This window comes from Sphaeramia orbicularis, chromosome 24, assembly GCF_902148855.1.
Source record: "Sphaeramia orbicularis chromosome 24, fSphaOr1.1, whole genome shotgun sequence".
Taxonomy (NCBI): Eukaryota; Metazoa; Chordata; class Actinopteri; order Kurtiformes; family Apogonidae; genus Sphaeramia; species Sphaeramia orbicularis.
The window spans coordinates 13,981,570-13,998,237 of record NC_043979.1 but is presented as its reverse complement, the minus strand read 5'-3'; the positions used below and the strand labels follow the sequence as shown (position 1 = coordinate 13,998,237).

The 16,668-nt window shown below is 36.3% G+C and overlaps 1 long non-coding RNA gene across 1 annotated transcript; it reads left to right on the top strand.

The window, feature by feature from the left end:
* Window positions 1-6,495: 6,495 nt before the first annotated feature.
* LOC115415424 (uncharacterized) lies at window positions 6,496-12,806 on the top strand. The gene is made up of 5 exons (XR_003934803.1): window positions 6,496-6,691; window positions 9,864-9,934; window positions 10,186-10,262; window positions 10,830-10,899; window positions 11,952-12,806. It is a non-coding gene; the product is annotated as an uncharacterized LOC115415424 (long non-coding RNA).
* Window positions 12,807-16,668: the final 3,862 nt, after the last annotated feature.

The window sequence follows — 16,668 nt, the reverse complement described above, 5'->3', positions numbered from 1 at the left end:
GGAGTCGGACCTGAACAGGTGCCTCTGCGTTTGACTCCAGTGTGATGACTTGTAGAAGTGACGGGGATGGTGGATTTTTGTGCACAAAGTTCTGGTTTTAACTGATATGTTTTGACAGCATGTGTGAATTTAGAAAAGGTCAAATCTTTCAGAAATACAGCAGTACATCCAGGTGAAGTTTTATTGTGTGAGTGACAACATTCCTTTTCACAATTTCAAAGTATTAAAAATGCACATACAGGTGTGTATTATTTGTTTTTAATAATTCTATAAAAATATGCAGGATTATTCCATTTCATGATTTTTGACAGAATATTAAAATATTTAGGAATACAGCATGCAAGTGCTTGTATTTGTTTTTTTCTACTTTTGATTTTCTTAAAGTAAAATAATAGTTTCATATTAACACTTTTTAAGTATTGCAAATGTTAAAACAAAGAAATATAAATAAATAAAGAACACAATGTTACAAACGTATTATACAAAATATGCGTATGTACGAAAATTAGCTATGCAAATAAACGTTGCTAAATTAGAGTAGCCCTCTAGCAAATTCATTAGGTAAAAGTAGCTCACAGAAGAGAAAAGGTTGGTGACCCCTGGTGTATACAGTGACAATAAAAGGAATGTTGAATCTTCTCCCTCCACTCTGTTCTCTGCATGTGTTTCTAACTGCCTGTCTAACCCCCCTACTTCGCTTCGTGTCTCTGTCATCCCTTCTTCTTTTACTGTTCTCTCAGTCTGACTGGGGGAATGGGTGAGGAAAATGGAGAGGGGCCATTTTTCCAGACCACAACTCCTGCCAAACCCCCTGTGCCGGCCAGCGAGTAGGAAGAGAAGGAGGAACTGGTCAGAAACCCTCTGTAGAGTCCAGACTGAGCTCTCAGATTTGGTGGGAAACACCGCTTGAAACCCCGACCCCTGCCTTGTGTTCCGTCTTATGTGTTCAGTCAGACAGCGTTGTGCCAGATCTTTCCTCATACATCACTCATATTTGATTTCTTTTTTCTCTCTTGTTTGTGTTCAAAGCTTGAAGGGGCTTTCTCCACCTGCCCCGTTCAGTGACGACGAAGACTATGATCTGGACTGGCTAAAGTGACATGACATGCAACCACAATAGTGTCTGTTTTGTTTGAATGGTCAACACTGTAGTAAGTAAGTAAAGTTTTATTTATATAGCACTTTTTAAAACAACATGTTACAAAGTGCTTCACATAAAGGAGACGGATAAGAACAAATAGGAAAGACGAGAATAAGAAAACAGTTTCAACATGCAGATGGAAACTTTCTGGCACAAGCAACACACACTGAACGAACACCATGGTCACATATGTCACAAACAACCCCTAAGACAGACCCACAACCAACACTGAATACAACAACACACAGACACAATATAGATGGAAACAAACCTCCATACACAAATATATGCACATGCACACACACACACACACACTACACTGTCCTGATTTAATGAAATGCTTGTTTAGAAAAGTGAGTTTTTAAAAGTCGCTGAAAGGTGGATAAAGAGGAATGTGGTGCTTTCCCATCTGTCTGCGAGGAGAAGCTCATGCTGATGAACTGAAGGAAAAGTCAAACAGATGAACAACTTCTCTGCAGTTTCACTGTTGACTGAGCTGCTGTCACAGCTTCACGGAGGACAAAACTACAATGCCTGGCTTTTATTCTGGTTAAAATAACAAGCCTGTAATTCACAGAAACTGCTTTTCTTTAATTGTGTCATATCTGTTGGTGATACGATTTAATGCCCAACTTTTTACACAGCACTGTAGCAGATTATTTAGTTGGATCAGCAGTTACCCTGTTGACGTCTGTGGCTTCAGACTGTATCGTGAAATGGTTTTTAATTATTAGCTCGCTGCTTTAAGAATAACTTTGACACAATTTAGCTAAAATGACATTCATTCCTGAATATAAATGAGATGAAATTGTGGCCTTCATTGCCCATCATAATGTTTTCATTCATTCATTTTCTGAACCTGCTTTATCCTCACTAGGGTCGCTGGAGTCTATCCCAGCTACACAGGGGCGACGGCGGGGTTCACCCTGGACAAGTCTCCAGTTCATCTCAGGGCTGAACATATAGAGACAAACAATCACTGTCACATTCACACCTGTGGGCAATTTAGATTAACCAGTTAACCTATCGGTGCATGTCTTTGGATGGTGGGAGGAAGCCGGAGTACCTGGAGAGAACCCACGCAGACACGGGGAGAACAGGTAAACTCCACACAGAAAGGTCCCACCCCCCATCGACGGTGTTGGAATGGAACCCAGGACCTTCTGTCTGTGAGGCACCAGTGCTAACCACTGCACCACCGAGTCACCCATCATAATGTTTTGTTCATGTTAAATCTGTTTTTGTCTGCCATATTTTTGTTCAGTCCTCTGAAGATGTTATTTTCTCTCCATTTGCTTGTTCATTTATTTCTCTGAATATCCACTGCACATATATTCATGAAACCTGGATGAAGCGTAGAGCGTCGGCCATGGATGAACCCAGTAGTTTCTGGAGCAGACATGTACAAATTGGATACTACTTTTTTTTTTTTTTTCTCATTGCAAGATTTTGATTGAATTAAATGAGTTTCTGCGGAGGTATGTCCTACTTTTTTGGTTTTTCACATTGTTTACATCTATTGTATATTTATTGTATAGTTAATTACTTTGGAATCAATGAGCCTGGTGCTTGTGGATCAAATATTTGCCACCAGATACCACTGATTTAATTATTGCCCTTGGAAGTTTTTGTTGAAATAGTATACTAATTATTATGTTGGAGTTCAGTCTCATGTGAAACTTCCAAATATGGAAATGAACAATCATACCATTAGATATAAGTGTCAAAACATGAATTCAAACCCAATCAGATGTTTGTTTTAAAAAGATGCAATAATATTTGTAATTTGGACTTAAATCTAATGCTGTTTATTGTAATGTACATAAAAGCCTGAATTATTTAGTTCAAGGCTGTTTTAAATTTGTTTTTCCATTATTTTTTTTTATACTGAAAATGTTGAGTTGATGTTGTGACTCCTTTGAGCCAGCAATGAGAGCTTAAGGCCCTTGTAAACCGTTATTGTAGCCAAACAGAAGCACCGCACCGGTTATAAACTTGGATCAAAGCCCAAACTAATATGAAGTATTCGGTTACAGTCATGTAAAAGGTAGGTTTATTCCAGTGGCATTAGGTTTGATGTAGGGTTATTAGTTGATTGTTGACCTCAAAATGAAAGACACTTTTGTATATATTTTTTAAATTTTTTTTAAAATTTTTATTTCTTTTTTTTTTTTTTTTCATTTTTCTCCTTTTTTTCATACTTTACTTACAAAATACCATATACACATAGGCCAGAACATGGCATGGAGAAAAAAAAACACAATGCTCGAGGTGAGGCAGGAAGAAATTAAATACAATTACATAAATAGGTAAGTAAATAAAATAAAATAAAAGTAAAGGAATAAACAAAAAGAAAAAAATAATGTAAAAATAAATAAATTACAACTTAAACTCTTCACATAAGGCTTTAGTCTTCACAGCTTTAGGGTTAGTGCAAAAGTTAAGCGTGTCTAGATAGTATTTCAGATAAGATTTAAAGACCACAGAGCTGGGTTTCTGATTGGCTGACTTGCTTGTATGTATATGAAATTTAGCTAATAAGGAAATGAGATTAAGAATAAACGATTTCCCAACAGGCAAATCAGTTATAAAGAAACCAAATAAAATATCTTCAATTTTGAAGTTAAAAGAAATATCCAGCTTTCTATTAAAAAAAAAAAAAAAAGATATCACACCAAAAAGTTGAAGAAAAGGCACATTCCCAAAACAAATGAGTTAATGTTTCATCTGAATTATGACAAAATGAGCAAAAAGGGTCGACACTGATCTTCTACTTAATCAGAGCTGAATTAGTTGGATAACACCTATGGAACAGTTTTAAAGACACCTCTGTCACTTTATTGGAAATGAAACACTTCCTTGGTAATAACCATACCTTTTCCCATTCCACATCAGAATATAAATGACTCCAAAAAAAGATGGAAGTTGGCTTCCAAATTGTATCCCTTTGAATCACTTCTCTGATGCATTTATTATGAGGTTTTTTTTTTACTCAAGAATGGAATTAAATTTCCTGTGTATAATTCTGATTGTGCAGTTTGAGGGCTAATGGTTGTTGAAGGACTAATAGTAGAAGATAGCATCAAACACAACTGCATATTCTCTAGGGAGTACCGGAGTTTTATATTCCAACCAAAATTCACTGTAAGTAAATAAGTGACCTTCCCTGTTAAACAACTGACAGACAAGCAGTGTTCCGTAATCAACCCAATTCTTTAAAAACGACTTATGTTTGAAACATATATTCCGATTATTCCATATACAGGGTGTCCCATAAGTCTCCATACATAGGAGACATAATCCATTCCATGGTTCTAACATGTATTTCTTTCTATTTCTTCTTTCTAGTTCTTCAGCAGTGGAGGACACGCATTGAAATGTGTTCCTGACAAAATGGCAGTCATATAGAGCATATTGTAGAAATCAAAATGGTTTATGTCAAGAAACGTTTATTTTTCCTATGTATGGAGACTTATGGGACACCCTGGATAAGATTTGTGAGGGGAAAAGTTATGGAGGACCAACATAAAAGTAAGTGTTGATGAAAATGATAAAGTTTCTTTGGTCTAAATCCGGTATTTCCTCCCGTTTGCAAAGACATGAATTTGCACGTACCCTTGCCTCTGATTGGCTAGAAAGGCTCTTCCGCGATTGGCTACTTCAATCTTTATTTATTTTATTTCTTTTACTTATTTTTAATTATTATTATCTTTATTTGACTTGATTTGAGGCGTTTACTCATTTCCAAGGCAGGCTGTCAATTGTGTTTTTTTTTTTTTTTTTTTTTTTTTTTAGAACGTTCAGGTGGAATTTTGGGGGTGGGAGGGGTGAGGCGTGACGTAATTTTCATAAGGGTTAAATACAGTGTCGAGCTGACTACAGTTGGGACAGCACGTTGGTTCAGTGGTCTAAGCTCATGTCTCGCGAAGCAGATGTTGTGGGTACGAGTCCAGGTGGGAACCCCTATGGTCAGACGTAGGTGTAGACGCAGATGCTGAGGGAGGGTGCGAGCGGAATGACGTGGGGCGTGTCCAGTCCAAGTAGGGGTTGTGCGTGCGTGCGTGTCTGTGTGCGTGGGTGGGTGAGCATGGGTGAGGGTCGCTGCGCTGGCGTGTTGTCCTTTTGGGTGTGCGTCCAAAATTACGTCATCCACATTCTAGAATAGAAATAGAGAATGCTTTTTTTTTATGCTGTACAGACGCCTTAATAGGGGTGAATGAATGAATGCATGGGAGGTATGTTTTCTATGTTTTAACCTAATAAATTATATTATATTTATAATTATATTAAATTTGTAATTATAGTATATTAAATGTATAATTATATTATTAAATTTATAATTATATTAAATTTGTAATTATATTATATTAAATTTATAATTATATTATTAAATTTATAATTATATTAAATTTGTAATTATATTAAATTTATAATAATATTACATTTATAATTATATTACATTTATAATTACACTATATTAAATTTAAAATTATGTTAAATTTATAATTATATTGAATAATTCTTTTCTAAAAGAAAAATAGACGTCAAAATATCAGGACACATCTACAGCTTGTAGAACTTGACATTTTGTTATTTGACATATTGTGACTGACATAAATGCCAAGTTGTCAATCATTTTTAGGGTAAATATCAAAGTAGTATTTCTTGTAAGTTTAAGTTGGATTAATTGTGCAGCTCTAGTTTTAGCCTTCCTGGATGCACCGCCACAGGGATTCCCATATTCAGTCATTTGTCCATGTTTTGTAGAGGGATCCTCTGTTTGTTTTCTTCATGGAGCGGGACCTGCTTATGTGACCGTTGGCACAGACAGTCTGTGCAGGTGTCCGCACAGCTGCTCTACCGAACTGAGAAGAAACAGAAGAAGGGAGAAGAAGAGCCCGAATGAGCCAGTGTGTGTGGAAGTAGGTCAACAACACAGATGTGCCTGACCAAAGAGCATTTAATAAGAAAACAAGAGCTTCTGAAGGGGACAGAAATCAGTAGATAATTTCTGCTAGTGGCAAAACAGGCCGAACCTTGTGGAAGGACGGAAAAGGGTGTAGAAGCTTGTGGGCTCTTGTGGAGAACAGCCCGTGTGTTTACTGTGTGTACCCATGGAAAAGCTGCTGAAGACGGCCTGACCCAACTCTGCTTTTTTCACTCCAACTGTGAGTTTTTGAACTTCTTTTAGGAACAGGACTTAGTATTCAGTTCCAGTGAATTAGTTTAAGAATAGAGTGATTTGGTCTTCTGTTAACGGACGGGTTTTCCCGTCAGTTGAACCTCCAGAAGGAAGCAAACAGAAACAAATGGAAACACACTGAAAAAAGGGCAAAGGGAGGGCGCTTCACTTTTCAAATATGTACTTGGCATATACAGCACAGTTTAATTCATAACATATACAACAGTTTAATTGTGTTCTTCCTCCTAACATGTGTGGGTCAGGCTGACTTCTGAAACACTCCTGCTTTAGGAGGAAAAGCTCAGCTGCACTCGGACAGTTTTTCGCTGGGACTCAGAATAATGCTGCTTTGGACCACTCTGTACAAGGTAAGGATGAATTTAATCTTATGCAACGTTATTCAGAATGACTTTATGCACTGTTTTCACAGAGCCAAGCTGTTCTATGCTATTAGCACCGAGCAACATGAATCTGTCAGTGTCAATGCTAAGGTTAGCTTAAGTTACCACTTACGTTAGCTACACGACTGTTGGCGAGTAGTGTTTTATATTCGGTCATATTTCTTGAAATGTACACACAGCGTATGTTTTGTGTCGACTTCAGTCTAAAGTGTGTGCTTTCAAGAGGGCTTATTGACAACTGAGCTTAGTTTAGTGGGGCAGAGGCAGTTGGAAGCGGTGCAGAGGAGAGCTAACATGATGGTTCTGGGTAAACATCATTCTTTACATTTACATTACGGCTAAAATTTCCTTAGGGGGTCAAATGAGTGGCCATTTTTGTCAAAAGAAAGTTGTAAGAAATGCATAGAACTGTGTTGAAATAATGCTAATCCATTTGTGCACAGACTACTGATATTATTTGACAGTGGAACCTATATTTTCATAAATATTGGATTTTAATAGCAGGTGTATGTGAAAACTTTTGCTGGTGGACGGACGTGACATTACCCATGATGATCTGGTCAGTACCAGTACTTCATTAGTAATAAACTTACGGACTTACTATTGCTAATTCTCCTCTTATTCATTCATGTTAGTATTGTGGATCTAAAACAATAACAGTCGACACAAAAACACTCAATGTGTCTAAAAGAATAGAATATTTGTTTTTCAAGTAAATTCAGTTCAAATATAACTTGGCCATTTGTGACATGAAAATATAGCATTAATTGTGATGAAATTGGACATTTTTGAGCTGAAAACATAGTTCATATGACCATCCACATGTTGAACAGAACTGAAATCCTGTACATTTGCAGAACTTGCATTTACCAACACAAAGTTCCTTTGGGGATTCACTTCTATTGATTTCTTATGCACAAAGACAGAAATAAGACCTCTAAGCAAATTTTAGCCGTTTACTGTTAAGCTGGCGGGTCAGTTCTCCGTTTTTCCGGAGGTTAGGTCACTGTGACATGACATAGACCATGGGTCAGCAACCCTGGTCCTAGAGAGCCACTATCCTGCATGTTTTAGATGTGTCCCTCTTCCAACACAGCTGATTCAAATGATAAGCCTATCATCAAGCTCTGCAGAAGCCTGATAACGACTGTCAGGTGTGCTGGAAGAGGGAACCATCTAAAACATGCAGGATAGTGGCTCTGTAGGACCAGGGTTGCTGACCCCTGACATAGACCGTTTACTGACAGTGAGAGGACAGACCAGCTGACTGTTAGCATGGAGGAGGAACACTGGGCCCTCTGGATTTTTAACCCTTTCATGCATGAATTATGAGAATTTAAATCAAGATCCCCCCCCCAGAGTATTTTTATTCTTCCTTATGCATGAAAAAAAAAAAAACAATGTCATTGAATTTTTTTTTTTTACCTACTTCTCATGGAGTTACAAAAATGTGCACTCAGCTGGACACCATGCATTTTATTTTTTATTTTTATTTTTTTTTAATTTAACCTTTATTTAACCAGGTAAGTTAGTGGAGAACTGTTGCTCATTTACAATAACGACCTGGCCAAGAGGCAGCACACAAACAGAATGAGTAGCAGCACAGGTTATATGTACAAACAACAGAACAGATTAAAAATTACATTTTTTAAGCAAAGAAACATGCATTTACTGACACACTGTGTGAAAACTATGAAATAAAAACATTTTTAATGCTGCTAATCTTATGTGTTCTCACATTTTAACACACTAATACTAAGTACTCACTCAGATAATATGCAACAAAGAACAACTTGTTAAAAAAACAACAACTGGTAATTACAGTCTAATAACAAGTAGCAAATAATTTACACTCAAATATGTCACTGCAGATCAGGTTTATCAAGAACAGGAAAGGTACAGTAATGGTATGAATGTCAGTGTATGGAATGATTCTTAAGTGTCCACTGTGTTGACTGATATGGAACTAAAACAACAAAACCCATGAATATACAAGAGAACAGCTGGAGAAGAACTGTCCACTGTAGTGACCACTATGCATGAAAGGGTTAGTCTTCAATTTGGGAGCAGGCTGTGTAGAATGTGTCGTTCGTCTTTTATAAAATCTGATAAAAACAAAGCTGGCAAAAGTGTCCCCAGCTCAGAGAAAGTGAGAGAGGGGGGCGAGCAAGCTGTAGGTTGAATGAGGAGAGAGAGCGCCAGTAACATCAGTAATGCAGTTAATTAGAAGAACAAAACGATGTTTTCTGACTTTGTCACAGGGGTTACAGTAAAAGTACTAAAGCAAACCTGTGTGAAGCTGCCTCACTGCTGGATACAGTGTGAATTCAGCTGAAGTTTACACCTGTCTGTCTGCTGTGTCCATTAACCCTTGAAGACCCAAACGTGTACTGGCAACCAAAATCATCTACCAGTATAACATTTTTAATAACTTCTGATCCAGTAATCCTATCAATACATGTAAATAATTGGTGTAAAATAATTTGTCATCTTTTCATGGTCATCAGATATGACCCATTAGATGTTCAGAGTATCCATAGTTACTGTGGAAACACTGTCATCTTCTTCAATATTGGTTCACCAGTAAAACCCATGGAGATGGATCAATGACAGTGGATGGAGACACTGGGTCTATGTTCAGTTATTGATATCATTGCTAAAAAAGTAAGTTTTTCTTCAGTTTTGTCTGTTTCTGATAAAATAACCCTCAGCTTTAATCTGGGCTTTTATGAACATCTACATGATCGGTGAATTAAATATAAGAAAGTACTGGATTTTCACAGAAAATGTGCAAAATACAGAGAATAATGTGAAAATAAGTCGTGATAAATCGCTTAAGAAAAGTGAAATAGAAAGAAAAATTCATTTAGCAACTGCCACCAAAGTCACACTGGGTTTTTATGGGTTAAGTAGACACACTCACAGACCTGTTGTTTTTGTGTTCTTACTTATTCAATTTTTAATTTCAAGCAGACAATGGACAAACAAATGTTATTTTTCACAGTTCAGTTTATACAGAAAAACAAAATGTAATTCTCATTTTCATTTCTCAGGCTAAATTGAATATCTGAAGGAATGGGATATGATTAAGTAATTTAAAAAATATATTTTTCTGTTATTCATTTATTTTTTTTAATAGGTATCTGATAGTTGAAAACCAGGTGACTGACCCACTTGCTTTGAGCAGTTTCATGGGCGCTTTCGTAATTGGTGAGTATTATTAAAATGATTTTGATGATTTACGTGATGTGTTTTACTTGATTTAACTATGTTGCTTTTAATTTTTGAAAAAAAAACAAAAAAAACAAAAACATTTTGTGTTTGCTACAATTGCAATACAATTCAACATTCGTAGCTAAAACTAACACAGTCTAATACAACAGTCCTATAATCATTCCTACCATAATGAAGGTCATAGTATTCATTCACTGTCTGTAATGTATAATATTTTTTCTGAATAGGTATTTGGTGTTCCTCTTATTCAGAGACCTGTGACAACTTTGCTTGGTGCACTGTTCCAAAGGCTCTGCAGTAAATGGTGAGTATTCAAATTATTTTGTTTGATTTGATTACACAGACTTTCAAAATTTATGTATATGACAATGTTGCTATCAGTTTCTGAAATATTCACCTAAAGATTTTGTATAGTGTGCTAAAATGTCAAGAATATACACATTATCCAATTTACTGGATCCACATTTTTAGCTTAGCAAATATAGCCTAATACGACAAGCCTGCAATCAATCCTACCTTCATAAAGGCTATTGTGTGATCTTCTTAACAGTTTCAAAGAGGTATGTCGATATTAAGAGTGGCTGTCCTAAATGGGAAAAAGAAGAAATTCCTCTCACAAAACAATTCAACTGCACCACACACTACAGCCTCCAAAATGACCAGCTGAATCAACATCTCACTGTTTTAGCACTGTAACACTGTATATGATAACCTTCATGAAGGTAGGATTTTTTTTTTTTTTGCAATACTGTTGTATTTGACTGCAGTCGTTTTTGCTTGATAAGTGAGTATGCATTTGAGTAACACAACAAAATAACTTTGAAGAAGTGTGGATCTGTTCAGTGAGGAAGCTCTGTTGGGTGTGTTTTAGGTTGGCTTGCCTGTAACTCCCCCCCCCCAGTGGATGTGGTGGTGTAAGGAGTGTTCAGTAGTCGTTTCAAGTACGTTAGAACTACTTAACCATTACAAACTCAAACATCCACATTTTGGACACACCACCCATGTACATATTCCAAATGTCCATGCACATTTAAGACATGGAATACTTTAATTGTACATCAAAGTAGAGTGCATTCCACACAGGTTATTCACTTTCAAAAAGAATTGACTTCTTTCAGCTGTCACTTATATGCATGCAAGAATTTAGCTAACGAAAGGGAGTACTTTGTTCGTATCAACACACATCTAAGGAGAAATGGAAATATTTCTTGCATGTTTATGGGCGGTAGTTTTCAAACCAATGTTTATGGAACGTTTAAGTCTCATAAGAGGCGCAGACATACACCTCACACCCTAAGTGATTTTATATCAAGTATTGTGGAAACAACTAAATTAGCATCACCACCATTGCATGATTCTTTTTCTGATTGCCAGGACGAGGAGTGCGTGGAAGAGGAAGTTTCTGATACATCACTAGATTCACTCCACTGGCTCCCTATTTTATATCGTTTTCATTTCAAAATTCTGGTGCTAAGTTTCCGGGCTCTACGTGGCCAGGCCCCTGCATACATTGCTTCCCTGATTCAGCCCTACAGCTGGGCTCGTAGCCTGAGGTCTTCAGAACAGCACCTGCTGACGGTTCCACACACCTGTTTTAGCAGACACGGTGACAGGTCTTTAAAGCTGTAGCACCACGTCTGTGGAATGACCTGCCTCTACACCTACGGTCCATGGACTCTGTAGAGAGTTTTAAAAAAACACCTCAAAACACTCCTGTTCAAACAGGCTTTTTAATTTCCCAACTGAGCCAGGGCCACCACAAACTGATTGCACTTTATGCATTCATCATATTTTAAACTGTTGTGTTGAATTTGTTTTAACAGCATAATGCAGTAATAAAGATTAATGCAGGCCAATCCCAAAACAAGTTTTCTGACTAAAATTGACCAAGTATTCTTATTAAACTGGCCACTACAGCATAATACTTCTAGTCATATATTTATGTGTTTTATTTGATTTAATCTTGTGCCTTTTGTGACTGTTCACTCTGCAGGCTGATGATGAAGCCTTCCAAGGATCCATTGAGGACACCATGGTAGGAATAGTACATTGTCAGACCAGGAGAGGCCACCAGTAAACCAGAGGACATCGGGGTTGTCCTTGAAGGCCAGATGGTACTGTAGGATCTGGACAATGTTACTTTTGGTGTTGCAGTGTTGTTGGGCTTAATGTATGCTTTGAACCTCAGCTGCCCCACTGAACTGAAGTATACCTTTGAAGTGCTCCAGAAAGTTGTGATGGAGCTCGACAGTGACACTCTCTAAGAAAGCCCAAGTTCTTAAAAAAAAACTGTATCAGTGAGCTGTTGCCAGATATGACGTGGGTGAGACAACAGTTCACCGTGTTTGCTCCTTGGGATACAGAACATTGTTGCTGTTTGGTTGCATTGATGATGCTTTGTGCACTGACAGAACTCACTTGCACTGCCTTTATATTTGCTACATCATATTTAGTTTAAAAATGGGGAGCCTTGCGTGGAGCATTGCTTAGCTTTAACACTTCTGGACCCCAGTCTACCATGTTAGTCCGTTGGAATATGGACTGTTTATTGCACTAGTACTGGACTGAAATGTTGCAACTCACATATTGCCACATTACTTTCATGTATGTTTTTGGTAATATTTGTTTATTACGTGTGCTTACAAATTGGATGTCAGAAGTGTTTGTGTTACTCTGACTGTTGTTTTTTTGCTCCACGCTCTTTATAACAATTGTTGATATTGTAAAGGGAAAGGCTACTTTGTTGTGATTATTGCCATTTGTTTTTGTCCGCACATACCTCATTGTGATGCATTGTTACCTCCGCCAAGGAGGTTCTGTTTTTGCCGGCGTTAGTTTGTCTGTTTGTCTGTCTGTTTGCAAGATAACTCAAAAAGTTATGGACGGATTTGGATGAAAATTTCAGGAAATGTTGATACTGGCACAAGGAACAAATGATTACATTTTGGTGGTGATCGGGGGTGGGGGGGGGGGCCATTGGGGCCCACTGATCTGCCTTGGCGGAGGTCTGCGCTCTCCGAGTGCTTTTCTAGTTTATTGATGTTTTGTTTTCAGTAGGAAGCTGGTTTAAGGACAGACAGTACTTTGTTCTAATAAGTGGTGTGTCCATACATTCATACATATATTTACACAGACATTCATACTGTTAAAAACTCCACTTCCTGGTTGGGGAGGGGCAGGACCTCACCTCACCTATCAGGCCACACCCAACCCTTTAAGAGGAAGGATCAGGCCCAGCCCATCCTCTTTTTTCCCTTTGTTTGACGTAGAGCATGTGAGCATGTGGCCTGAAGAACAATCACTTAAATGCACAGACTGGATGGATGCATACCTGAGTGAGTTATTTTGTGTTATTGTTAGTTGAATATCCTTGAACATGTTTCGAATTGTTTTAGTTATACAGTTATTGTTTCCCTTTGTTGAAGATTTAAAATCATCTCATCCAAATCATCCTACCCATGTCATCACCTGAACTGTTCCACCTGTAAATAATCTGCTTGAAGAGAAAATAAAGCATTATAAACGGAATCCCTGACCAGTTATTATATCTGACCGTATGCCAATGCAGAAGTTTTAATTATTCCAACACAAATCAGCCCTTCAACCTCAGACTTCATAGTTTTTACACATACCTTAGATTTTTTTTTTTTCTGTCTCTCATTAGGAAGCTGTTTTAAGGACAGACGCTACTTTGAATAAGTGATGTGTCTATACATTTACATACATGTACACATTCAGACTGTTGTGGACCATTCTTTACTGGTGTTTTGTGGTCATTGTTAATTCATGTTTTGTTTTCATTAGGAAGCTGTTCTAAGTACAGAAAGTAATGCATCATTGGCATTAAAAAAGCCATTCATTGGCTCTGATTGTATTTTCTGCTTTCATGGAACCAAAAACTGGATTTGCATTTCAATGTTGAGCACATAGAATCATCAGATAACAAAGAACCATACTACATGGTCAAACAAAGTTTTCGTCACATGAAAAAGAGCGGGAAGAAGTATAACTCATAAACTCCCACCCCCTTTTTACAAACTAATAATTGAATTAAATCTGCTTCCTTTGCTTTGTTGACACTTTTTTTCTATATATTTTTACAATAACACAAAACATCAATACAAACCTGTGGTGGCCCAGAGGTGCAATAGCCCAAAAAATTATCGACTAGCCCAAAAAATTATCCACTATGAAAAAAAGAGAACAGGCCAAAAAATTATCCACTATAAGAAAAAACAGGGAACACCCCAAAAAATGATCAGTTCGTGCAAAAGGGTCCCAGCAGGGTTTAGGTTTGTTAGGTGTATTGGGTTAGGTGTTGATTTGTGTTCAATCATTAATATATTTGGTGGAAAAAGTGACTTTTTCCTCCATTTTCTCTGTTTCTGATATAATAACTAGTAACTTTAATCTGAGCTTTCATGAGCATCTAGATGATCTGTGAATTAAATACAGGAAAATACATGATTTGCATTGAAAAATGCAAAATACAGAGGATAATATTACAATAAATGGTTATAAATAACTTAACAAATGTTTAATAGAGAAGTTTCTTTAGTTTTATTTGAGCACACAGAATCATCAGATAACAAAGAACCATACTACATGGTCAAACAAAATTTTCATCACATGAAAAAGAGCGGAAGAAGTATAACTCATAAACTCCCACCCCCTTTTTACAAACTGATAATTGAATTAAATCTGCTTCCTTTGCTTTGTTGACACACTTTTTTTCTATATATTTTTTACAATAACACAAAGCATCAACACAAACCTGGGTGGTCCAGAGGTGCAATAACCCAAAAATTATCCACTGTGAAAAAAGAGAACAGGCCAAAAAATTATTGGCCCACGCAAAAGGGTCCCAGCAGGGTTTAGGTTTGTTAGGTGTGTATTTATGCTAAAAAGGGTGTCTAATTGTGTTAACTTACCTTCACGAAAAATTAGAAGTAACTAAAGTCAGTAAAGGGCATTTGGAGGTGATGGATTTTTACTTTGAGTTTGTATCTGGGGTCTAAAATAAACTAAAAAGTTAATTCTGAAAGATTATAGGATATTTTATTATCTTGTCAAAATAGTTGTGATAAATTGATGTGATGATTCATTTTAGAAATAGCAAAACTGGACAAAAGTAGGATAATAGTGGATAAGTAATTTATTATTTATTTTGTTATAATACTGAAACGGATGAAATGTTTTGATATATGTACATGGTGGGGAAGCAAAATTTACAATATTTTGAGGCAGGGATTGAAAGACAGTGTATGACCAATTAGTTTATTGAAAGTCATGAGAATTTATTTGCCACAAGAAAATGTACATAATAGAAAATGTTTTTATTCTATGTGTCCCTCCTCCTTTCTCAATAACTGCCTTCACACGCTTCCTGAAACTTGCGCAAGTGTTCCTCAAATATTGGGGTGACAACTTCTCCCATTCTTCTTTAATAGTATCTTCCAGACTTTCTCGTAATAGTTTGCTCATAGTCATTCTCTTCTTTCCATTATAAACAGTCTTTATGGACACTCCAACTATTTTTGAAATCTCCTTTGGTGTGACGAGTGCATTCAGCAAATCACACACTCTTTGACGTTTGCTTTCCTGATTACTCATATGGGGAAAAGTTTCTGAAAAGGTATGGATAATAGTGTTAGGTATGATTATGACATCAATATATGTTTGGTTTCAAAACAACTGACGTAGTGCCCTGCTGAGAAAAAACAACTAAATGTTCATTGTAAATTTTGCTTCCCCACCCTGTAGAAATCCAGCTAAAATAGGGATGGAAACAGTATCTGTATGCTTTTTAAGAATAGGTCTGTAGTGAGAGTTGTTGTTACATAAAAAGACCACTAGGTGTCAGACTAAGACCATGTTATGTCCATGGGGGAGCCACTGTTTAGACTTACCTTGAAAGAAAGATAAAGGATACCACATATCATATATTAATTTAAAGTTAAGAGTTAATATTAGAACATTAATGAAACTTGTTCAAATAAATCTTTTTCACTAATCTAATTATGTACTTGTTTTCTTGAATTGATTATGTTAATATCTTAACTGAAAAGGTGTATTACTTATTGTTATTATCCTGATTATTGCTTGATGGGATGATACATTTAAAAATCCTGAAGGGACAAAATCATTCTAATGAAATGTTTTTGTTTTTTTCTTTTTGTTCAAATTAATACAAACATAGATAATCTTAATTTCGTTGTGAGTCTGATGACTACTGTAGAAATCGCCGTATTTATGAAGCTGATGAGAAACCGTGGTTAGAAAAGCTGTACTTGCATTAATCAAACACTAAGTGTCCACTCTGAGACCATGTTATGTCCATAGGGGATCTAAGGGTTCAAACTTACCTGGAAACATGGAGACACAATAAGGAAACTACAGACATTAAAGGTTAAAAATGAGACCCAGTGTATTAGGAAATGTATTTAAACATTAAATATCATGTATTTTTATTCTATATCAAATATTTTAAATCTAAAAGATATTTAAAAAAAAAAAACAAAAACAAAAAAAAACCTCTAAATGTGATTCTAGTTCCAATTTCCATAATAATACATAAAGTGAAATTAAGTAGTTAAAGCTCTAACTTTACATGAGATTTTGCATATTTTTTTTGACTTTTTAATGTTTGATAAAGAATATTTCATGTATTAAAACAATCAAATTACCTATAAATATAATATTATCTATAT